Source organism: Solanum tuberosum, unplaced genomic scaffold (assembly GCF_000226075.1).
Source record: "Solanum tuberosum cultivar DM 1-3 516 R44 unplaced genomic scaffold, SolTub_3.0 scf00287, whole genome shotgun sequence".
NCBI classification, from domain to species: domain Eukaryota; kingdom Viridiplantae; phylum Streptophyta; class Magnoliopsida; order Solanales; family Solanaceae; genus Solanum; species Solanum tuberosum.
The window spans coordinates 239662-265774 of NW_006239211.1; the positions used below are offsets into that span (position 1 = coordinate 239662).

A 26113-nucleotide genomic window follows, 5' to 3' on the forward strand; every position below is an offset into this window, starting at 1 on the left:
AAGGGTCCTGATTTTATTCTCCTATGTCCAATTTTAGTTCTCTTCCATTTTTAGGAGTTCTCTGAGTTTTTCTTCATTGTAGAACAATATTGAAGGATTTTTCAAGTGGATTTGGATTGGTCTTTGATTTTGAGCATTTTGGATCATTGTAAAGACTTGGATTCCAATACCCAGATTATGGAAAACATAATTGGTATTGATCTCTATCTTTTTATAATGCTTGGATAAAACCTCAATTCTTGGGGTGTGATCATGTGATTATTTGTCTAATTAGCTTATGGGTATTGTTGTTTAATGATTTAAATGTTATTTTAATGTGGGTTTGATTAACAGCTGAGTAGTAATTTATGAATTGTAGTTGCAAATACAATTTTAGTTTAATGTTTTGGGCTTGCTCTCGAGAGAGAGGTTCTAAAACCAAGGTTATCAATTGATGATTGTAGTGTATGGGTTGTTGTGGATTCAGCTCGAGAGAGTGAATCTTAACTCATTCCTACCTATCTAGCTTGAGAGAGTAGATAAATTAAGGGTGTGGGCTGTTTTTTGTGTTAAGCTTATCGAGGTTTGAGAGAACTCGCTTGAATCGTAATAGTTGTTCAAGAGAAAACTATTGCACTTATAGTCTAGCCTATCCACAGAAATTCAACACTTTATTAATAAACTTCAATTACCCATATAGTGAAATTAGCCTATAATTGATCACATCCCGAGAATTCCTTCCTACTTGTCTAATCCCCTGTTTTAGTGATTATCGTAGTTGTTAATTGACACTTTTAAACCCCCCATATAACATTCATTGTCAAACCTTTGATTTACCTTGTTTGATTTCGACAATGTCTACTTCTATAGTCAATTAAACCATAAGATTTACTTCTTAATTGAATTTGATATTGTACCGCTCCCTGTGGGTGCGACCCCAACCTTTCGTTGGGTTATTTTACTAGATAACGATCGCCTATACCTAGTATTGGATGAGGTGTAGTTTGAGAGTTTATCAATAACCTTGATACTTTCCTTTCATAGCATCCCCAAACCATTTACAACAATTTCATAAAAAAAACATGCATATTTTCATTAATTCATAGGCTCCTGAGTTCATCATATGCTCATAGTTGGAAATCATAATATAGGCATGGGTCAACATAATTTCAACTGAATATCATGTCTTAACATTAAATCATGCATTAGAAGACTTAATTAATAATAATCAATCACAATTGAGTGAAACCCATAAAGATTGGATTGAAACTTAACTTTAACAATTGAATTGAGATTGAGTAATTGGAAGTTTTGGGGACCCCATGGAAGAATGGATTCCATGGGTGAATACCCACATACCTTGATACCAGAATCCCACTAAGAATAGAGGATTGGATACTTGAAATTGAATCCTAGCTTCTTCTTTTTATTTCTTAGGTTGAGAGGAATTTAGGAGTGAATTTGGTTAGGTTTTGGAGAATTAGGAGAATGGGGTTGAAGTGGGTAGTTTTAGGACTCAAAAGTCTTATATAGGGCTTAGGGTAGGAGGTAAAACGACGTAGTGTTGGATTAAAACAATTAGAAAAAGACCCAAAAAGTCCTTTAAAAATAACTATCGAACTCGAACTACGGCTCAGACCTATGGTCCGTAGGACTTTCTACAAACCATACTGGTCAACCATAGAAAAGTTCAAAAACTATTATTTGGATCAACTTTTGATGGGACTTGTCTACGGTCCGTAAAAACCAACTTTAACTTTCAAAATTTCACTAAGTACCGGGCTCACCTATAAGACCCATCTACGACTCATACATAGAATAACGGTCCGTCACAATGAATCGTAAAAAGGGTACTGGACTTATTTTTGAAAAAAATATTTCCCCCTTTCCTAGGGTTGTCATCTATGGCCCAGAGAGACTTCTACAGTCCATAGATGGGACACATAGAACTAGACTTCAGCCCAAAAAAATCCTTTCTCCCTTTTCTAAAATCCGAGGTGTTACAATATCTCCCCCTTGAGGACATTAGTCCTCTAATGGAACTCAAGGCAATACAAGGAGGGTCTGGGAAGGGATATAATAGCCTAACAAGAATGCAATTTCTTCAACAACACAATACCAAGGAGAAATATCAACTACAAGCTAAAACATAATCAAAACGTCAATTCATAAGGCATACATGCAAATCACACTCAAATGCATGTAATCATGAAGAAGTCAATCAAGTTAACTCATTTTTATCAAAAATCAAGTTTTCATGAGTATGCATGCATGAGGAAACATGAGAACAACTAAGACACATAAAGCCAAAAGGATGAATCATGATGAGCTAAATACCACTAGCTGGAATAAGATCGGGGGGAAAGAGATGGGGATAACGGGACATCATATCGGCCTCGGCATCCCAAGTAGCACCTTCAACCCTTTAATTCCTCCATAAGACCTTTATAGAGACAACTTCCTTATTCCTCAATTTCTTAACTTGTCATTCTAGAATTTCAACCGAAACTTTTTCACAAGAAAGACTTTACTTTATACCAAGACTCTTCGATGGTACAATAGATGTCAGATCACCAACACATTTCTTCAACAAGGATACATGGAAAATCGGATGAACCGACGCTATGTCATTAGGCAAATCAAGTTCATAAGCAACCTTACCAATACGCCTCAAAATCTGATATGGGCCCACATAATAGGGACTTAACTTATCTTTCTTTCCAAACGTCATTACACCCTTTACGAGTGAAATCTTCAAGAAAACCCAATCATATGTATCAAACTCAAGATCTCTCCTTCTAACATCGGCACAGGACGTTTGTCGACTTTGAGTTGTTTCAACCTTTCTCTAATAAGCTAAACTTTCTCCATAGCCTCATGTAACAATTTGGGACCTATCAAAGAAACCTCACCTATTTCAAACAAACCTATGGGAAATCTACACCTACTACTATAAAGAGTCTCAAATTGAGCCATACCAATGCTTGCATGATAGCTATTATTATAAGCAAATTCAATCAAAGGCAAATGATCATACTAATTACCCTTGAAGTCAATGCCACAAGCTCTCAACATATCTTCTAAAGTTTGGATGGTCCGTTCTACTTGCCCATCGGTTTGAGGATGAAAGGCCGTATTAAGCTTAACACGAGTACTGAGGCCTTTTTTGAAAGACTTTCAAAATTGAGAAGTAAATTGGGTACCACGATCATAGATAACGGATAGGGGAACTCCATAAAACCTATCCATCTCCCATAGATACAACTTAGCATAGTTTTCCGCCAAATAAGAAACCTTGACGGGAATGAAATGAACTGACTTCGTCATACGATCTACTATAACCCAAATCGAGTTGTGTTTTCATTGGGTGCAGACTAAACCAACATTAAAGTCCATATTCAAATCTTCTCACTTCCAAGTAGGAATGCTAATATCTTGGGACAAGTCTCCCGGTTTTTTATGCTCAACTTACACTTGTTGACAATTAGGACACTTAGACACAAAATCCACAATATCCTTCTTCATACATCCCACCAATAGACCTCCCGCAAGTCACATCACATCTTGGTGGCTCCCGGGTGATGGAATATCGAGAACTATGGGATTTCGATAAGATTTACCCTCTCAAGTCATCGATGTTGGGAACACACAACTGACCCTGATATCGAAGCACACCATCTCCCCCGGGAGAAGGCCTCAATAGACTTTTTAAGCACCACTTCCTTTAATTCAACCAAAATGGGATCGAGAACTTGCTTGGATTTTACGTCTGACAAAAAGGATGATTCTAAACCATTTTGAACAATAACACTACCTTTATTAGAATCCACCAACCAAACACTCAATAGAGCTAATCTATGAACATCACGAACAAACTCTGTTTTATCTTCCTCCACATGAGCAACACTACCCATTGATAGTCAACTAAGAGCATCCACCACCACATTCGCCTTACCGGGTGATAGAGAACACCCATGTCATAATCCTTTAGCAACTCAAGTCACCTCCTTTGGCGAAGATTTAGATCCTTTTGCCTAAACACATATTGCAAACTTTTGTGGTCAGTGAAAACATTAACATGGACACCATATAAGTAATTCCTCCAAATCTTTAAGGTAAACACAACTGCCGCTAGTTCCAAATCATGGGTAGGATATTTCTTTTCATGAATCTTAAGTTACTGTGAAAGCATAAGCAATAATTTTCACATTTTGCATAAGAACACACCCTAGTCCAACTCTTGAAACATCACAATAAACCACAAACCCATCAAACCCTTTCGGTAAAGACAACACTGGAGCAGAGGTAAGTCTATCTTTCAACTCTTGGAAACTCTTCCCACACGCTTCCGACCATAAGAACTTAACTTTTTTTTGGTTCAATGCAATCAAAGGAGAGGCAATTGAAGAAAATCCTTTCACAAACCTGCTATAATAACCAGCCAAACCCAAAAAGCTCATAATATCCGAAGAGGATAATGTTCTAGGCTAACTCTTAACCGCATATGTCTTCTTAGGATCTACCTTAATACCCTTACCAAAAATAGTTTGACCAAGAAAAGCCACAAATCTCAACCAAAACTCGAATTTACTAAACTTTACAAAGATTTGTTAGTCCTTGAGTATTTGCAACAAAATCCTCAAATGATCAGTGTGCTCATCCTCACTCCTTGAGTAAATCAAAATGTCATCGATAAATACAGTCACAAACATGTCAAGATATTGTCTAAACACTCTATTCATCAAGTCCATATATGCGACCGGAGCTTTAGTTAAACCAATGAACATTACTAAAACTAATAATGACCAAACCGAGATTGAAAAACCGTCTTCGGAATGTCATCTTCCTTCAACCTCAATTGGTGACAGCTCGACCAGAGGTCAATCTTAGAGAAAAAGCTCGCTCATTGTAGATGATCAAACAAATCATCTATCCTTGAAAGAGGATACTTATTCTTTATGGTAACCTTGTTCAATTGCCGGTAATCCATACACATGTGAAGTGAACCATCTTTTTTACGAACAAAAAAAACTAGAGCACCCATGGAGAGATACTCGGTCAGATGAAACTCTTATTCAACAAATCATTCAATTGCTCTTTCAATTCCTTAAGTTTTGCCAGAGCCATTCGTTAAGGAGGAATAGATATATGTATCATATTAGGTAGAATGTCAATACCAAAGTCTATTTCCCTTTAGGGAGGAACACCAGGTAGATCATCGAGAAACACTTTCGAAGACTCATTTACAATGGGGATTGACTCAAAGATAGGGGTTTCAGAATCTATATCCCTAACAAGATGGTATATGCAACCCTTAGAAATAATTTTTCTAGCTATTAGACAAGAAACAAACTGGCCCTTAGGCTTATAATTTCCCACTTTCCACTCTAGGACGGACTCATTCGAAAACTGAAACTTGATCACTCGAGTTCTATAATCAATAGAAGCATAACAAGAATGGAGTCAATCCATACCAAGAATAACATCGACATATAACATATCAAGCTTTATGAGATCAACATGAGTGGCTCTATGGGATAATGAGACGAGACAATTACTATAGACTCTCTTAGCCACAATAGATTCACCAATATGTGTAGAGACAGAAAAAGGGTCTATCAACACATCCGAAAGAACATCAAACCTCATAGACACATATAACGTCATAAAAGACAAAGTAACACCGGGATCAAGCAAAGCTTAAACATCAAGATGAAAAACTTTCAACATACCAATAACCACATCGAGAGAACCCTCTTGATCATGACAAGTTTGAAGTGCATAAAACCAGCTTTGCTTTGGAGCACTTGAACCCGAACCACTAGGTGGAGCCTGCCTACTATCCTTCCCCTTGTCAGCTCTAGATGCAAAATCTCTCAAGCGGTGACCACTTTTACCAAAACCAAAGCAATTTTTTGTACCCATCTAACATTTTCCCCAATGACCCTTGTCACACTTTTGGCATGTGGAACCAAAGAACCATTTCAACCACTATTTCCTCCTTGAGTCTTAGGGTTAGACACCCTTTCTTTGTTGAACTTAGAAGTCGGAGTATTGGAGGAACCTTGACCGGAAAAACTTTGTCAGCACTTAGAACAACCATATCTATCGAACCTTGAATGTGAAAACTCACAATCACCGGTCTTTGCTCTCTTTCCCTCCCTAGACTTTTCCTTAAGTTTCTCCTCTTCAATTTGTTGAGAATGAATCATTAGACGAGAAATGTCTATTTCTTTTATGAGCATGGCAGTACGACATTCCTTAACCATCATTTCGAACACACCCGAAACAAGCTTACTCATCCTTGCCCTAAAGTTGACAACCATAGTAGGAGCATACCTAGACAATTGTGTGAACTTCAATACATACTCCTTCACACTCATATTCCCTTGACGAAGGTTAATGAATTCAAGTACCTTTGACTCTCTCATCTTGAGGGGAAAGAACATATCAAGGAAATCACCCTTAAACTTCTCTCAATCAAAAGGACCCACATCAACCGCCCTCTCTTCCTTCCATTGGTTGAACAAAACTTGAGCAACACTCTTAAGTTTATAAGCGGTCAATTTTGCCTTTTCCACCGGCGTCACACCCATGATCATCAAAACCTTGTATACCTCATCAATGAACTTTTGAGGATCTTCCTCAATCCTGGAACCATGAAACTCCAGGGGATTTATTCTAGTGAAGTCCCCTACTTTAGTTGTTGTCACACCCACATACCTTAATTCTAGAAGCCCACTAAGAATGGAGGATTGGAGACTTGAAATTGAATCCTAGCTTCTTCTTCTTCTTCTTCCTTAGGTTGAGAGAAATTTAGGGAGTGAATTTTGTTAGGTTTTGGGGAATTAGGAGAATGGTGTTGAAGCGGGTAGTTTTAGGATTCAAAAACCTTATATAGGGCTTAGGGTAGGAGGAGAAACAACGTAGTGTTGGATTAAAATAATTAGGAAAAGACCCAAAAACTTTTTAAAAATAACTGTCGGACTTGACTTACGGTTCAGACCTACTGTCCGTAGGACTTTCTACAGACCGTACTGGTCAACCGTAGAAAAGTTCAGAAACTATTATTTGGACCAACTTTTGACGGAACATGTCTACGGTTCGTAGGTCTTCCTACGGTCCGTAGACATCAACCATAGAAACCAACTTTAACTTTCAAAATTTCACTAAGTCTGAGACTCACCTACGAGACTTATCTACAACTCATACATAGAATGACAGACCGTCCTGGTGAACCGTAAAAAGGTACTGGGACTTGTTTTTGAAAATTTTATTTTTCCTCTTTCCACAGTCCGTAGATGGGACCTGTAGAACCAGACTTCCGTCCAAAATGGTCCTTTCTCCCTTTTCCAAAATTCGAGGTGTTACGATTGTCTAAGTGAATAATGTCAATTTTCGGTGTCTGTGGATGAATTCAACCTTATTTAAATGTGAATGTCCATAACCTCAAAATATAATTTCACCATTATGTATAGTAATACCCACTTCTCCACTACATGCTCATTAATTCGACACCTCCCCACTCCTCCCCGGCCCTCATAATTTTTTCCATATTTTCAAAATATTAATGTCATAATGAAGACAATCTTATAACAAATTCTTTTGTATTACTCCCTCTGTCCAACAATAGTTGTCCACTATACTAAATATAATTGTCCAACAATACTTGTCCGATTTTAAAAATCAAGAGATAATTTACCTTTTGTATCTATTTTATCCTTGCTATTAGATATTATTTATCATCTGACACATTTTTCAAATCATTAAATTTAATAAAGTCAAAGAATAATATAGTAATATTATCCATATTATTTATTATTTCTTAAAAAGTATGTCAAGTCAATAGTAGATCACTATTGTAGGATAAAAGAAGTACTCCCTCCGCCTCATTTTATATGTCATCCCTTTCTATAAATAGTTGGTCCATAATACCTGTCATTTCATAAAATCAATACATAAATTACCATATTGTTCCATTTTTACCCTTGTGAGTTATTAGCCTTGAAAATATACATTTGACCAACTTAGAAAAGCTAAGTAAATGATTGATGTTCATTGGTTAAATTAATTAATCAAATAAATTAATTCATATTCATTGATTGAAAACTTGAGTTCCAAAAAAATTAAACAAAGGTAAAACGGTAAAGTTACATTATTTCTTAATGCAAGTGCAAAGTAAAAAAGTGACATATAAAATGAAAGGTGGGAGTATTACTTTGACTTCATTTTCTCGCATTTACATGTTTGTGAATTAATCAATTGTTGTCAAATTGCAAATATAGAAGTAGAGGGAACAAAATATTTGTAGGACCCAGTCAACATAGATAGAACAACATACAATTATTTCGAACTATGGGGTTCCTCATCTCCCTCCCCTCTTTGTTTTCGGGTCGACAATTAATTGCTCATTGAGTCGACCCGACTTATCGTCTAATTAAAATATGTTAAAATTATTGAGATTAATCAAAAATATATATATGGTAAGAAAAATAAGTTCGTCCATGGAAAATTTCCCCAGAAAAAAGTGGGAAAAAACAACAGAGCTTATTGACAGGGGTGGTGTTTAACAGAAAACCTTTTAGAGAGAGAAAACAAGAGAGAGAAAGTTTTTCTTCTTCTTTTTTTTCTCAACCCTCTTTCAGAGAGATGGTCGAAGAGAGGTTCTTTTTCTGAGATCATCCTGCAAAAGGGGTAGTCAAGAAAATTAATTCATTCTTTGATTTTAATTAATCAATTCAATATTTTTTCTTCATTTTGTTGAAAATTTTGACGTCAATTTCTTGTGTTTTGATGACTTTTGGAGTCTCAAATCATCCATTAAAACCTTTGTTTCATCATTAGCTACCTGCATTATTATTTTTTTGTATAATCTGAAACAAAAGCAGCAACAAAGATTTCATTGACTGCCCTTTTGTCCCTACTTTCTGGTAAATTTATTTTTTCACATATCCTTACATTTTATTGGTTGTGAATATGGTTATTCTCTGGTTATCTTTTTATATTAAGAGTCTTTTATGTTTTTGGCTTGTATTTTTTGTGCAATAATTATCTTTTTAAGGAAAGTAATAAATGTTATTTCTGCTTTACTTTTTCAGCTAAAGCTTAATTTTGGAAGTTCATCGATCCTTGTTTGCGCAGTTGTTGATGAAAATGGAGGTGTTATAACCTAAATTTAGAAGCACAGAAAATGAGAGACCCTGATTTGGTCATTTGTGTTGAGCAAGTTGATATTTTTATTTTATAATTGCTTGTTGTATAGTTTATAGAATAGATTTGTGTATATAAGAAAATAGCTATTTTTTCTTTTTCTTCTACTTGTAAAATTGTCTCGTGTATCCGAGTGATCTTCATCGCTCGGAGAGTTATTGCATATTAAAAACTGGCGATTTTGTGTGGCATTTTGTATAGAGTCCTGGCTAGTGGCAGATATTATTACTGCCTCAACCACTGCTACACATGGTTCTGCTAGCAATGGGTGGTAGATGGAATACTTATGGATTCAAGTTATCATATCTTGCACTTCTGATTATTCTTTATCACGTTCACGAATGTAGCTCACTCAATTCTGAAGGTAATTATATTCTATGTTTGGACTGTCCTACTGGTTTTGGTGTTTATGTCTTAGTTGTATCTAGTTTGTTATGTCCATTTGAATATTGGATTGGTCTATTTTACAAAACAAGGATTGGCATTGTTAGGACTACGATCTAAAGTGGATTGTGATCCATATGGAATTCTTGCAAACTGGAATCTTGATCATTGTGACCCATGTATGTGGTTTGGAGTACAGTGTCTGGCAGGCAAAGTGCAAATGTTGTAAGTCCCTTGTTACATACGATCATATCTGTTAATGAGTATTCAATTCCATAAAACTTACTTTATAATTGTAATGTTTTGTTTCTTTTTTAGTTAAGAACAAATCTGTTAGATTTATTTTAATGACAACAGATGTGCAAAAGATGAACTCATATGTTTTGACTTTTGAGCTATCTCTCATGTTGTTAATTATTTTCTTTTTCTTCTCTGTTTAGGGATCTTCATGGGAATTCTTTGGAAGGCACATTGGCACCAGAGCTTGGGAATCTCACTCACTTAAGATCAATGTAAGTTCTTACCTACGACAAAATGTTTTTTGCTTTTTTAGTTCATAGGTGCAAATTTGTGGGGAATGAAAGAGAGATTGTTGCTTGTCATGGTTGAAAATTGATTAAAACTTAGTATTGGTTGAAAATAGCCTGGCAGCTTAAAAATACCTCCTTCTTTTGATTTCTTTTTTAACATGCAATTTTTTATAAAAAAAATTGATTTTCCTCTTCTTCTTTTGGTTTTGTGCTTAAAAAAACTCCCTAAATAATCTTGTCTTGTTTGGAAGCTCTTTTGAAAGAGCTTGCCTCTGGACAATGATAGGATTTGAAAGGAGTGTTTCTAAGGATCGTTCTTCCGTTACAATATTCCATAAATCATAGGTTTCAAGATATGAATTCATTTTCACTGACCAAATCTGATAGTTTTTGGTAGTGAAAATTTATGGGACAATGAAAGAGAGATTGTTACTTGTCATGGTTGAAAATTGGTTTAAAATAGCCTTGCGCATTGAAAATAAGCATAGGTTGAAAATAACCCCTAATGAGTTCTAAAAAATGGATTGAAAATAGTCCTGGTGGGTTAAAAATAGCCTTGACAAGTTAAAAATGGGTTGACAATAGTTCTTTAGAAGAACTCACAGATCCCATAAGATCAATGGGGCTTTGGATACTACTGTTGCTATTTTTTTAAAGATGGTGCAGCTAAATAATGTTGAAAATGTCTCTCAATTTTTATTAGGCATAAGAGGGGTTTAATAGACAACTTGAAAACATAACTTGCAGAAAATCTGCATAACAAAAAGTAGTAGATTAGTAAATTGGGTGGAATAGACTAAAGATAATTAGTTCCATGTCTAATAATCATAGTTTTCATCATCTTGCATGTTGTATCTTCTTGTGTGTTGTGTATGACTCCTTTTTTAATCTTAACAATTTAAACATTTTTTTTCTCTATGATTGACTCACAGTGTGCTGTCAGAAAACAATTTTTTTGGTGCCATTCCAAAAGAATTTGGATGACTTCGAAGGTTGGAAGTGCTTGACTTGACAGATAATAATTTGAGTGGGAGAATTCCAGCAGAAATAGGAGACCTGCATGCGCTAAGAAGCTTGTGAGTTCATAATTTAATTTGTGTGCATGTGAAGATGTGTGCTGCCTATATTAGTTTATATATGTGAGTATTCATGAGGAAGAACCATTAAAAAGATTCTTTTGAACCGTGTCTTATACCTTTTCACAGGTTGATTCGTAACAACAACTTGGAAGGAAAAATTCCATTTGAAATTGGGAAGCTTCGTTTGCTCTCCAAATTGCAATTTGACGAAGCACTCACCCCTGCTGCTGGGGGAACATGCTGTTTAAATAGAAAATTTGCACACTGGTAAGGTTGTTTTGGTTTTATTGGACCTTTTATATCTGTGTTCTGGTTCTTGTTACATTTATGTAACCAAATATCAACATGCAAAGATGTTTGAAATGTATGAAATTTGTATTTAAGCCATTTCAGGCTGCCATTATTTTCAGAAATGGTCATAACTCCTGTCATAAGGTTTTCTTGGTGGGAGTGAGGGGGTGGGTGAACACAAGTTGATAAAGTTGAGTATTAATGACAACAAGGAATATTGTGGTTTATGTGAATTCAAATAAAGCCTGGGAGATAGGTGATTTCATAGATGTGGCGATGCAATGACTTGTGCTGCTAATGCTTGAAATTTACTGTCTAGTTTGACATCTAATACTAATACTTGACCATACATCAACTCAAACGAAAAAGCTTTGTAAACTACAAGGAGGTGATTTTCCAGTCATTGCATCCATCCAAGGCTGGGGTTGAGGATGAGGGATGCAATATATTGGAGATCTTGGGATTGATCCTGGAATCAAGAGAGCATCAAGTTATCATATTGGTTCTAATTTATTTTAATTTTTTATCAAGATACTCTTCTCAGATAGCTTTAACTCTTACATAGAATACTGACTATCAAACATAATAGCATGGTTACTTTCAATAGCACTTACCTTCTTAATCAGATATTTTCATTTGCCTGCTTCTCTCTGGTAATTTGATGTCTGTTTCTGGCAGCATTTGTCATGGCAGTTTGATACCATTAAAGACCGTAGACTCCTTTATCAGACCACTTAAAGGGACACTTGTGCGTTATTTCACTCTGTAAGTAACTAAATGGTTTTCAATCACCATGTGTTTCTACTTACATTTTATCACTCTAGAAGCGTCTTTGTGTCAATAAAGGTTCTCCAGACAACTTGGAAGTGGCTCATTGGATAATCAGATAGGGTATTCCTCTGACAACCTACCAAGTGAGTGAAAAAGTTTTACCCCACATCATTAGCAGGAATTATGTTGAAAGTGCACAAAAGATTGTTTTCACTCTTCTTTTTTAGCAGGTTCATCTAGGCCTCACATCATCCATACTATTTAGAACCAGGCGAATATCGCACGCCACAAGTTAGTAGAACAATCTAGCAACCTTGCTGCTGTTTCTGCCAATGCTGGGAAACATTTGGGTCCTATTGTTTCAGTGCCAAGCACCAGAAGTAGTGGGTCATTTCATGCTGTGAAAAATACCTAAGGAACACCTCCTACACCCTTACCTGCCTCGCAACGACAGCCTGAGTCTCAATCCAAACCAAATCCAATGGGACAGTCAAGTAGTGTTGTTAAATAGCCAACTAATAGACAAGCTCCACCTGCCCAAAAATCTGGTGATACATGGAAGTATTTAGTTGGAGGTTTTGGGTTTTTTCTGCTCATTGTTGTTGTAGCCGTGTTCTTAGTTTACAGAAGCAGAGCTGCAAAACCAATAGGCCCTTGGAAGACTGGGTTGAGTGGACAGCTGCAAAAAGCATTTGTCATCGGTACTTCAATTGAAATTTGTGACAAGAATTACTGTTAATATTCTGTCCACATTCTGATATTCAATGACAAAATCACTGTTGGTTGATAATAGTCCTAAATCACAGCCATAAAAGAAGGTATAATCCTGATGTTGATTGCAAAAAATTGTTTCTCATTGCAGGGGTCCCTAAGCTTAACAGGTCTGAGCTTGAAACAGCATGTGAGGATTTTAGCAATATAATTAGTAGTCATGATGCATATATAATCTACAAGGGAACTCTTTCTAGTGGAGTAGAGATTGTTGTTGCCTCGACTACTCTAACTTCTCTCGAAGATTGGTCTGAGAGTTCAGAAATAGCCTTTAGGAAGAAGGTTTGTTGTTTCCATTTACATCAAAAATAAAATATTATCTCTCCATATATCTCACAGTCTTACACTTCACATAATGACATTGTTGTTATCTCTTCATCCTTTTCGGTTGTAAAAGACATGACATTTTGTGATTGTGTTATTGAACAGATTGATACACTTTCAAGAGTGAACCACAAAAATTTTGTTAATCTTATTGGATACTGTAAGGAGGATGAACCTTTCACTAGGATGATGGTCTTTGACTATGCTCCAAATGGAACTCTTTCTGTGCATCTACACGGTAAGATTCTTTGTTGTCCACAATTCAGCTTTAATTACTCACAATGATGGCTGGAGTTAGTTCAGAATAACACTTCTTATTATTTTATTTTAAAAAAAAGATGTTTAGAATGACTTAAAATATAAGTTTAATTGTGTCAATTGAAGAAACCGATCCTCTTGAATGGTCTGCAAGGATGAGAGCCATAATGGGGACAGCATATTGTCTTCAGTACATGCATGATCTAAATCCTCCAGTGCCCCATTCCAGCTTAGATTCAAATGCCATATTTTTGACTGACGATTATGCTGCTAAGGTCTGCTCCATCTTCTTCAATATGTATATACAATTTATCTACCATATTGAACTAAAAACCATTTTTCATTTGTATTTCATATTGAAGTAGAATTTTTTATATTTTCACAGATTACAGAGATTGGTTTCTGGTCAGAACTAATAGCCAAGTCTAAGGACTCTAGGGATGATTTAGAAAATTCTGAGCTGTCAGCTCTTGCTGATCTTGAAACAAATATCTATAGTTTTGGGATTCTGTTACTAGAAATAATTTCTGGAAAGTCACCTTATTCAGAAGAACAAGGATCTCTTCTGAACTGGGTAAATCTCCTTCATATGTTTCCCTTATTTTCTTATACTTGATCGTTACAATGCGTTCCCTAGTCTGCATGCATTTTCTTGTGTGAATGTCTTTTCTTTCAGACTTATACCAATGCAAAAGCATATTGATAACTATTATTTTATTTAGGCGGAGCAATACCTTAAAGATAAGATGAATGTGAGCTCCTTGGTTGATCCAACACTCAAGTCCTTCAAAAATAATGAGCTTATGGCTATCTATGTGGTAATTGAAGAATGCCTTCAAGAAAATATAAGGAAGAGACCAACGATAACTGAAGTCATTGCAAAATTAAGGGAAGCGATTGATATATCGCCTGATGCTGCAGTTCCAAGGCTTTCTCCCCTCTGGTGGGCTGAACTCGAGCTCTTATCTTCTGAGGCAGCTTAGCCTGATTTGTTTGTCTACTTTGTAAGTTGGCTATTGCTTTGCTATGTATAAATACACCATACATGATATATAAAACTGGTTACTCCTTAGACTCAACCCCTTACATACCTAATGTTTTTTCTGTTTTCCCACTATTCCTCGATATTCTCAAGATTTGTTGCTTCATTCTTTCATTATTTTTCGTGGTCTCTGCAACAAATCTAGTTATACCCCTTTCCTTGGTGGGATATTCTTCATAGTCTTTGCCCATTTGTGCTCAAGAGTTTGGTTTGTACAAGCAAAATTTGAACTTGGTTGTTTTCAATATTTCATCTAGGTTAATCTCGAAGCAAAGAGATCTTATAAACGTTTTCTTGATTCTCAGGTGGTTGTCAAAGTGCTTGTTATACAAGATGTTTTTTAGAGCTAACTAATGCCCCATCTATTTCAATATGTGCTATACTTCTCTTTATAAAATAGTATGTTATTTCTCGTAACTCTTTCATTTCAACATTTCACACGATATGTTTGATATCAAAAGATTCAAAGGACATTCTCATACATTGAATATATCTTTAGCTTAAGATCAAAATATTCAAAGGACGTTCTAGTGCTATCTATTTTTTCATTATTTCCAAGTTGTCAAAGAGCATATGGTATAAATAAGGAATTGTTTAGATATTAGAGCTAACTAATACTTTATTTATTTGAATTTGTTGGGCTTACTTTTCTTTTAGCTAGTTTATGAAATGTAATTTTCTATTTTCGTGACACTTTATGTAACCGATCATAACTTCGGATTAGCTTTCGATTCACTAAGGGTTTGGTTGGAAAGCCACCTAGTAACTGGAATTAGTGTAATTAATAAGGCAGTAATTACACTGATCTGTTTGTTTGATAAAGTGTAATTACACATTTACTGTTTGGATCGACAATTGCAATCATAAGATTATATTAAATTTTTTAAATAAAAGTTTATTATTTAAAATTTATATTAGACAAATAAGAAACTTTATAAATGATATTAAATTTAATTTTTAAGATATATATTGTCTTTTGATAATATATTACCAATAAACATATGTTCTTAACTAATATTATGAAAACTAATTGATTTTTCAAATTAGTATATTTCAATTGAACTAATCATAAAAACGAAAAGTACAAGATTTCTATGAACATCATGAAATGCATGTTTGACAAAAAAAAAAAAAATTACTAAAATATTTGACAAAAAGATAATTTATTAAGTCTAACTAAAAAATAAATGACTTGCATTGTGAAGTCTCAAGTCAATACTACTAAAACAAATGAAATTGAAAATATAACATAAGTTCTAATTCAAAACAAATTAGTCTTGTGTCAAATTTCCACATAACATACATAAATATCATTTAGAAGAAAAGGAAAATTTAAGTCTCTATAACCTTACTCAACAATGAATTCTACCTTAATTTAAAAATTAGAATACTATGAAAATTATGACAATAAAAAATAAAAAATAGATAATACAAAAAATTGCATGGAATCACATGAAGTAAAGGTTGAGAATGAAAAGGAAATGAAATATAAAAAATAAAAAATAAACTTTAAATTTTTTTAGAATATTAATAAAAAAAAAAAAAATAGAAATTAAAAGAAGAAATTTAAAAGTAATCAGCTTGTAATTACATCGTGTAATTACCAGCAATTCACTGCCGCTCCTTGAGAATTGAAGAGTGTAATTAACCCATGCCAATTACACTCAATTGCATGTTGACCAGGTAATTACATGGCCAACCAAACAAATCAAACAGTGTAATTACACCCAATTACCAGAGTGGCTTACCAAACAATCCCAAAATGCTTGTGATTAGACCTGAAATATTGAAATTTATGAGTTATGGGGGTAAATACCCATATTATTTAAAGAAATTTGTGTCTAGTTTTCAATGATTCAAACCATACGTCAATCTAAGTTATGTGCGAAAAGTTGAGTATATTTTTCTAAAGACTTCAATCCAAGTAGAGGTCAAGAATAGAAAAGTTGTGAAATCAAGTGGCAGATAACTTATCTCATCTTGAATCCAATTGTGTGAATTTTGGTGAAAGGGACATTGATGAGTAAGGCTGACATAAAATACCAAAAATTGAATTATCGAACCGAACTGAAATTTTTCATAATTTGGTATTCGGTAATTCGATATTTGGTATGGTATTAGGGAATAAAATTTTAGAATTATGGTATTCTGGTTTGGGTTTGGTATGAGACATTAGTACCGTTTGATATTTGGTATTTTCCGAATACCGAATTATTTATTTAATGAAGGTCATATATCACCACGTCCATTGCTCATTAGTAGAAGTCCAAAGAAAAAGTCAAAAGAATAAGCATAAGTCATCCAAATACATATGTCTTTTACTTGTATCAATTTGATTTTCTTGATGTCTTCTTACTTATTGATCTATTATTATATCGTGCCTCTACATAAAAAAAATAGAAATGATTGGAGAAATAATATTAACTTTGTAATACAATCGGCTATAACTTAAATACGGTATTACCGAATACCGTACCAAACTTAAGTTTAATTTATCGATTACCGAATTATCAAACCAAAATTTAAAATTTTGATATTTGATATCTATTTTTAATTACGAATTACCGAATTACTGAAGCCAAAATTTGAGAATCCCGAACTGAATCCCCCAGTGGCGGACCCAGGATTCTCATGAAGAGGTGTCAATGGTTGTAGTAAGAAGATAAAAAATAATAATTATGAGGCCAACACGGCTTGAACACACAACCCTAAGGAACTTTTGCAACCCCTTAACCACTAGGTTAAGCCTTTCACTTGCCTTAAAAAGTATCTTTTATATATATATATATATATATTAAACCAAACCTCTATATAAAATATAATTTTCCGGTGAAGGGGTCTCGCTTGACACCCCTTGGCCAAGGGTGGGTCCGCCCCTATTGTCCCTTGGTATGCGGATTTCGCAAATTATATTGTTTGTGGTATTTTACCCGAAGGACTAAATTTGTACCAAAGGAAGAGGTTTATTTTTTTTATGTTAAGTGACATTATTCGGATGAGCCATATTTGTTTTAGGAGTGTGTTGATAATGTATACTGGAGATATGTTTCGTAAATGGAGAATAATTTGATTCTTGAGGCTTGTCATGCGTCCCCCGTGGGTGGACATCCGAGTGGAATGTGAACAGCTTCTAAAGTCCTTCAAAGTGGTTTCTGTTGGTGATTGCTGTATCACGATGCCAATGCCCTTGTCAAAACTTGTATGCAATATCAAAAACATCGGGGTGTGTCCTGATGAATTACCTCTCATTCCCATTCCTGAGGTGGAATTGTTTGGTATGTGAGGCATTTACTTCATGGGTCCATTTGTGAGCTCATATGGGAACAAATACATTTTGGTGATGGTTGATTATGTGTCTTTCCAATTGTTCAGAGAATAAGAATGGTTCTATTAAGAACAAGTTGTATTGATGACCAAGAAAGGTCTTCCGAAGAAGCAAACTTCAACACTCCCCAAAACAACAAAACCATCATTGTGGGAGGTTAAAGATCATACAATGCAAAGAGGCCTTTCATTCTCTTGTTTCGTCGTGGCATATCCCCCCCCCCCACAAACACCCTTGGTTCAGGGGGGACTAGAAAAAACTTTTCGTTTTGCACCCTTCGTCGGCCCTTGTCGCCTTCCTTAAAAATCTCTAAGTGGTTATATGGGTTACCTTACATACGAATAAAGGTAAGAGTGTGCACAATTCCTCAAGAAATGCATTTTCCTAAGAGTCAGAACCACCTGAGCTATCATTAGTGTTGGGGGATCCCATTTTTGTAATTGGATGTTTGAGACATTGTTAAGTAAGAGTGGAGTCAAACACAAAGTTGTCAGCCCCTATCACCCACAAATGAGTGGCCAAGTTGAGGTAACCAAAAGGGAGATCAAAGGAATTTTGGCCAAAACGGTGAATGCAAATATGATAGATTGGTCACGAAAATTGGATGATTCCCTATTGACATATCAAACCGCTTTCAAGACTCATATTGACATGTCTCCGTATCAACTTATTTTTGGAAAATATTTTCACTTTCTCATTGATTGGAACACAAAGTATTGTGGGATTTGAAAAAATTGAATTTTATTTGAGATGAAGCTTCCAATGAAAGAGTGAACCAATTGCATGAAATGGAAGAATTTCGTTTGAAATCCTACGGAAGTTCACCCATATGCAAGGAAAGGATGAAAATATGGCATGATTCCATGATCTTGGAAAGAGAGTTTAGAGTAGGTGATTCAGTGTTGCTCTACAATTCAAGGTTGCGGTTGTTTCCTAGCAGATCGAAGTCAAAGTGGTCCCGACCATTTTTTATGGTTCATGTATCTTGTAATAGAGATATTTAATTGGACAATGAGGAAGGTTATAAGTTCAAGGTGAATGGGCAGCGTTTGAAACTATAGTTTGAAGAATGCCATGGGGTGGCCGTCATTGAAGTGATCTATTTGGATGACACCGAAGGTAGACTCAAGCTAAGATTCTGCTCCTGAGCGTAATGGTATAAGCCTGCCTGACTGTGAGACCGACTGGTCGAACAAAGACGTTTATAGTGCGTGTCCATATCGTGCCATGACGTAAACTAAGGTGCTTCTTAAGAGGCAACCTAAGGTTTACTTTACGTCATTTTAATGACGTGTGTTAAATATGTAGGTTGGAGTTGGATATGAAAGCACCGGAAAAGAAGGCGAAGCAGGCACCCATTAGGGTATTGCCAAACCATTCGGAGTATCTCCAAAAATCACAGTACTCCCAGTTCCTTGAGTTGACATTTTGGTAACGCATTGGTAATTTGACGATTAGTTGAGTGCATTTTGGTGATGGTTTGGCTGTCGCAGAATTTAACATACCATTGAAGCCATTTAGAGAGGATTAGTAAGTTACATACCACCATCGGTGATCCACCAAACTATTCTCATAGTTAGTCGAGATCACTGAAGTGTCATGACCTAAAGACCAAAGGTCATTTTTTAATTTTAAGCTTGAACCCTCTAAATCTTTCATTAATTCTTCTTTCCTCTTTCATTCACCTAATTTCTTTCTTACTGTTTTTTTCTCTTTGCTATAAAATAATTTCATCAAGTTATAATATCTTCAATTTGGATTGCATTCCCACTGTCCCCTACCCCATGTGCATCCGAATACTTGAATTATTTAAAAGGTTGGTTTTGTTTATCCTTTACTCTTTTAAATTATCTCATGATTGTTAATAGACAGTCTTTTATTTGATTGAATGCCTAACTTATTCATTGTGATTTCCTATTTTTTATTCGAAGATTGAACTTGTGCATTTCAATTGGTGGTGGTTAATGGTATTGGGTTGTGAAACTTGGTAGTGAATGATTTAGTGCTTGTTCATTGATTATTGTTGGGTATGTGTAGGTGATTGTGCCATGAAGTTATTTTTTAAACATTGGTGAAGTCTGAGTAGCATGTGATTAAACAAACGACTTGATTGGTTTAATGATAGATATGGTGACGTTTTAAGGGAAAATCGTCATTTTATTAGGAGTTCTGGTGAAATTAGGAGAACTATGAGTACCCTTGTTTTAGAATCCATGTGGGCAAGTTGAATGTTGATTGTGATATGCATTTTGAGATTCGTTTGGTTTTAATTTATGCATGGGTGTCACTTGAGCGATGGGTCTGAGCTATTTTGGTGGTACACCGAACATTCAGCGATGCACCGAATGGCACCAAAGTGTGGCAATTTTAACAGTCGTGGAGTTCTTGAGTTGTGAACATTTGGTGACCTTCATCAGGCTTGCTAAATGGATTTGGTATATCGCCAAACACCCCCCCCCCCTAAAAAAAGAATTTGTTAATTCATTTGAGGGGAGCCACTATGAAATTCAGTGATGATTCTCTCTTACCGCCAAGTGTTTTCGGCGATCCACTGGCCTATTTGGCAAGAAATAGACTACATTTTCATCTAACACTCACTTTCATTGTTTTATCTTATGTTGTGATATGTTTTATAGCTATTCCTTGTGAAAGAGTGATATCAATGAAGTAGACCACACTAAATATTCCTCTTCTTCACATGCCCAAGAAACAAAAGGGGATAGTAATAGTGAAACCTCTAGCTACATAGCAACCCACACAACACAAGTCTAAGTGCATGAGTGATAAGGGCAAACAGAAGCTACTTAACAACCCGCACAACACAAGTCTAAGTGTGTGAGCGGTAAGGGAAAAAAGAAGGTTTTTGAATCTCGAGAGGATGAAGATAGTGAAAAATCTGATCCCTTGGAATAATCCTAGTGGAAGTCTGTCCATGAAGTTGATAGGGATGGGTCTAGTACCCCCTGTGTATTGTCCAGTCCCATAAGTGCCATAAATAATTTAAGTGGAGTGAGATTCGATCCAAAGCAGTTCATGATCCTATTGATGTGACCTTGCCATCCCCAACTCCTACGGTAGCTCATCGACTACTTAATTGTCTAAAAGTTATGAGGCAACGAACAATTCTATAGTAGAAGAGGTTATCCATGCATGGTGTGCTGAATAGGTATCTTGAAATATGATTTAACATTAGATATCATAAGTTATAACAATTTACAAAAGCCCGTGCCCCACAAACACCCTTGCACGATGAGAATCTGTCATGAGTCATCAAGTAAACTCAGGAGGACTGTAGATGAGTTGAGGTGGTGGCTTGCTCCATTATTAAGTGATGCTACTCCTTTATGGATTGCGAGGGTTGTAGTAATTGAGAAGAAAGACATAAGTATGGTAACGTGATACTAGCTCGGGTTCGTGGGTAGTTCTTTGATATTATCACAGAATGAATCCATCATTCCCAATCCGAAAACGGCTTTGTTGGGGTCGATTATTGAGAGGGAGAAGTATGATTTGGGGATGATCATTGCTCCAAATATTGCCACACTAGCTCAGAAAAACCAAACCTATCTTCCATTCTCGTGCCTGATCATTGAGTTGTGCTAAACGGCTGGTGTGCCCTTTGTGGCCAAGACAAATGTGAAAATCACCCCGACTTACACTTATGACATTTGTAGGATCGAGGAGAAATACCTTTGAGATGAGGTTGAGCGTAGAAAGAGAGAATGCAATACACATATCATTACATATAATTTAAGGTGTGTTTCTCAAACTTATAAGTGATAATTTAGGTGTGTTTCTCACACTTCCAATACTTTAGGTGTGAAACTCAAAAAATGAGATAGTTTAGGTGTGTTTACTTTAGTCTTTTTAATTTTGAACTTTCTGCTATAGTGAAATTTTTTCGATGTGGTAATTATGTTTTTTAAAAAGGAAAAATGTCTGATATACCTCTGAACTTTGTCATTTAGAGATGATATACCCCTCGCTATAAAAGTGGGTCACATATACTCCTATCATTATAAAAGTGGCTCACATATATCTCTATTGTTACAAAAGTGGCCCACATATATCTCTATTGTTACAAAAGTGACTCACATATACCCTTTTCATCTAACGGAAGTGAAAAAATAATAATATTATATAAATTATTTTTGATTTTTTTTAAAATCATGTAGGGATATATGATCCTTCTAATACATGATTTCTTTTTTGACTTCTTTGATTATCATTATTTGGGTTTCTTATTTTTTTTCTTTTATTCTTTAGTAAAAATATGAGAAATAAAAAGAAAGAAGTGTGAATGGAATAAGAGAAAAAAGTAAGAAAAAAAATTTAACACTGCTTTTTTGCGTGTATGTTGTAAATTTTTTTTTGTATTTGTAAAAAAAAACTTTGGGCATCGATGATAAATTTTATAAGAAAGTTAGTGAAAAATAAACTTGATCATCAAAATAATAAATCCAAATTAGTTGTTGAATCACAGAAATAAAATATGTACATGTGAGAAGGATCAAACATACCCCTACATGAATATTTTTAACAAAAAATAAATTTAAAATAAATAGTTTCACCTCCGTTAAAGGAAAAGGGTAGATGTGAGTCCTTATGTAACAATATGGGTATATACGAGCCACTTTTATAACGATGAGAATATCAGTTGTAAAAGACAAAATTGAGGGTATATCATACCCTTTTCACTTTAAAAAGAGAGATTGTAATACACCCACCATCACATATTACTTGAGGTGTTTCTCAAACAAATGAATGATAATTTAGGTGTGTTTCTCACACTCTCAATAGTTTATGTATGAAAGTAAAAAAAAAAATATAGTTTACACGTATTTTTGACATTATGTCACGAGCCAAAAGTAACCCTAGGTGTAACATGGAGAATAGAATCCCGAGAGACCCGAAACAAGCTACTTGAAATAAGAATGACGTAAAAAATATATAACAAGAGATAATAGGGAAAAAAGGTCTCATATCATATTAGAAATCTAAACATAAGTGTGGAATACTAAATTGTGTCTGACATAGCCTGCCAAGTCTAAAGTGCATAAAGTTATTTTGTCACGATCTAGGAGTACACCCTAGATGTAACATGGCGTACTTGACCCCGAAGTGGGTCTCATACAGGCCCTTAACATATCATAACATAAGATAATAGAAAAGTACGGAAATTTTAAAACTTTATCCATACAATCGAAGTCTTTATAAAAGCAAGCGGAAGTCTTACTACACTTTGTCTCAAACCATCTATTACAACTTTGAGTAACTCTTGGGACATTGCCCATACAATAGTCTCAAAACCTAAAGAAAGACATAAAAGGAAATGGCGGCTTTGTCCCCAAAGCTATGAGGACTCATCAAGTCTTCAACTACTTGCTCCTTAGAAACCTATCCTCAAGAATGGAACTCAAATCACTGAACCCTATATTTGGTAAGAGTGTAGGCAAAAGTATGCATTAGCACAAAATGTATTAAATAAGATAGCTAGCATAAATCATCAACATGACCATATAAGAGACATTAGTCAATATAAGACATATAGCATATTCATAAGAGACAATAACATAAGTCATAAGCATAAGAGACAACAACATAGTCATAGACATAGTCAATGCATCTCAGTCAACATCATATAAGAGAGTCATTTCATAAGTCACCTAAAGGCAAGCTTGTGCAATATGTGCATAAGATCCTATAATCTCATCCGTACTAAGCAAGTAACTTTAGGTTCTCATTTATTTTTATTACCTTCTTAATCACATCCTTAGCTTATGTCTCAAAGACAAGGAAACATTCACCTTTAGTCACACATGTATTGGAAAGCAACTTACAATATAAGCATGCATCATAACCATAAGTCATAAACATGTTCATTACATAAATCATCTTATCATAACTACCCTCAAAGCATAATTGTGCAATGCATTAATAAGACCCCATAAATCTCACTCATGCTAAGTAAAGCTTCATCAGTAAGCATAGTTCATACTAGACTTGACCTTGTGGGAATTAGCCTTAACCAAAATAGACCATGTGAGCTTTCATGGAATCTGGTGTTACCCACACCGAAAAGGGTTGTCCTACTTGCCTAAGGTAGAACCATGGCGTGTTAGCTTTAGATGGATCCAATAGCTAATAACCTACGGGGGCACGTAGTTTATGGGATAAGGATATTTCTACTAGAAACCCGGACTCACTGAAGTAGAAGGTTTCCATCTCATGAGATACATATGTTGGGAACCCGGACTCAATGAGGTAGAAGGAACCACTTTACATATGAGGATGTCCTTTCAACAACACACACAAGATCATCATAGTCATAATCACTTTACCCTCAAAGTGTTCTTAAAGCATGTACATAATCTTCATAAACATGCATAATATCATATATTTCCCTTTCAAGGATCAAGGCTTATATCAAATCTACACATCTAGAATGACTACATTAGACATGGATATAATCACAATTCAAGTAATCAAGTCACTTCATGCATAATCTCATATACTCATAATATAGGTCATGTGGGTAAAGTCCTTCCACAATCACACCATATACAATTCAATATACATAATAGTTTCACTCTCAAAGCCTTAACATTCCTTGTTTATTCATGTTAGCTTTTACCCTCAAGGCTTTAGAAATCACATTCATACTACAAGCCTTACTTTTAAGCAATACTTCACATGGTCATCATATATGCCTAATTCTCAAGACAACTTGACCACATGCTTTATTCTATAGTACTTCTAATCACATATTATCATGTTAACTCAATATCAATCACCACACATCATGATTCATCATACAGCCCTAATCACATTCAATTCATGTCTATAGGCTTTACATTTAGGCAATTCATATCTAGGTGATCTAAAAAGTAATTCATCAATCTTATAAGATCACATCTAAGCCCTCAATTCCCCTTTCATGGCATAAAACTCAACCATATCAACTTCACCCTAAAATCATATGTTAATCATGAATACATGAGAAATCATACTAAAATCATAATAAAGGTTCAAGTTCATGCTTTAATAGTCATGATCCATCATAAATACTATAGTCCAATTCAATTCATGTTTACATGCTTTTATTCTTGAACAATTACTACTCATATCATCAATTCTAGAAGATCATATCTAAGTCTTCAATTTCTCTCTTTAAGGCCTAAACCCACATTACTACAATTCATTAATTAAACTAGGGTTACCCATGAAAATTATATTATATCATCTTAATAGCATGATTCATTACTAAATCAATCATAAACAAGTACTATCCACTCAATTGGAATCATACTCAACTTAACCCACAATATTAGAATAAACCCTAGCTAGAATTAGGGGTTTTCCTTCACAATTGGGGGAAACCTAGGGGGCTCCATGGATGAATAAGCTATCATACCTTGATTATAAATCCCTCACCAAGCTTGCATCAACGGAGGAATTTTCCCTAACTTGCTTCTCTTCTTCTTCTTCTTCTTCTTCTTGAATTTTTTAGAGAGAAGATTTTTTTGGGGAAGATGGGTTCTTTAGTGAATTGAAATAATGATTTTAGGATGACTTAATTAGGGGTCTAATAGATTTATATAGGTTCTCTAATTACTAATAAAATGACACCACTTAACCCCTAATTAATCATGGAAATTTCCCTTAATCCCCCAACTTGACCCATTTAAGGACCAAGGCAGCCTCACCTATGAGACCACGCCCACGGAATGTGGATGGGTCCACGGGGCGTACTGGTGCTCCGTAAGTGGTGGACTGCAGGTCCTAAATTGGGGTCTTGACCCACGGCCCCTTCCCATTGGGTGTGGGTCCACCTACTGGGCGTTAGTCCCATCCGTAAGTGGCCCATTTATGGGTAGTTTCTAGGGGTTGTTTTGGGTCCCCCTCAAGGACCCTTGGTTGGTCTTTGGGGGGTCGTACCTTGATGCCCTAGCATTAAAACCTTCATTCTAAGTACGGGAAGTCATATTTATGATTCTAACCCTCACGTCAAACTCTAGAACCCTCACGTAAAGCACTAGTTTAACCTACTAATTTTCCAGGTATTACATATTCTGGCGAGGAGCACCCAAACCAGAGTAATTAGGTTGGGCTTTCCTACCATCCTTTCCCTTAGTAGTTTGTAATGGAC

At 35.3% G+C, this 26113-nt stretch overlaps 1 pseudogene; it reads left to right on the forward strand.

Annotated features, from left to right (window-relative positions):
- The first annotated feature begins 9453 nt into the window (after nt 1–9453).
- On the forward strand, nt 9454–14704 carry LOC102581908 (probable LRR receptor-like serine/threonine-protein kinase MRH1; annotated as a pseudogene).
- The last annotated feature ends 11409 nt before the right edge of the window (nt 14705–26113 follow it).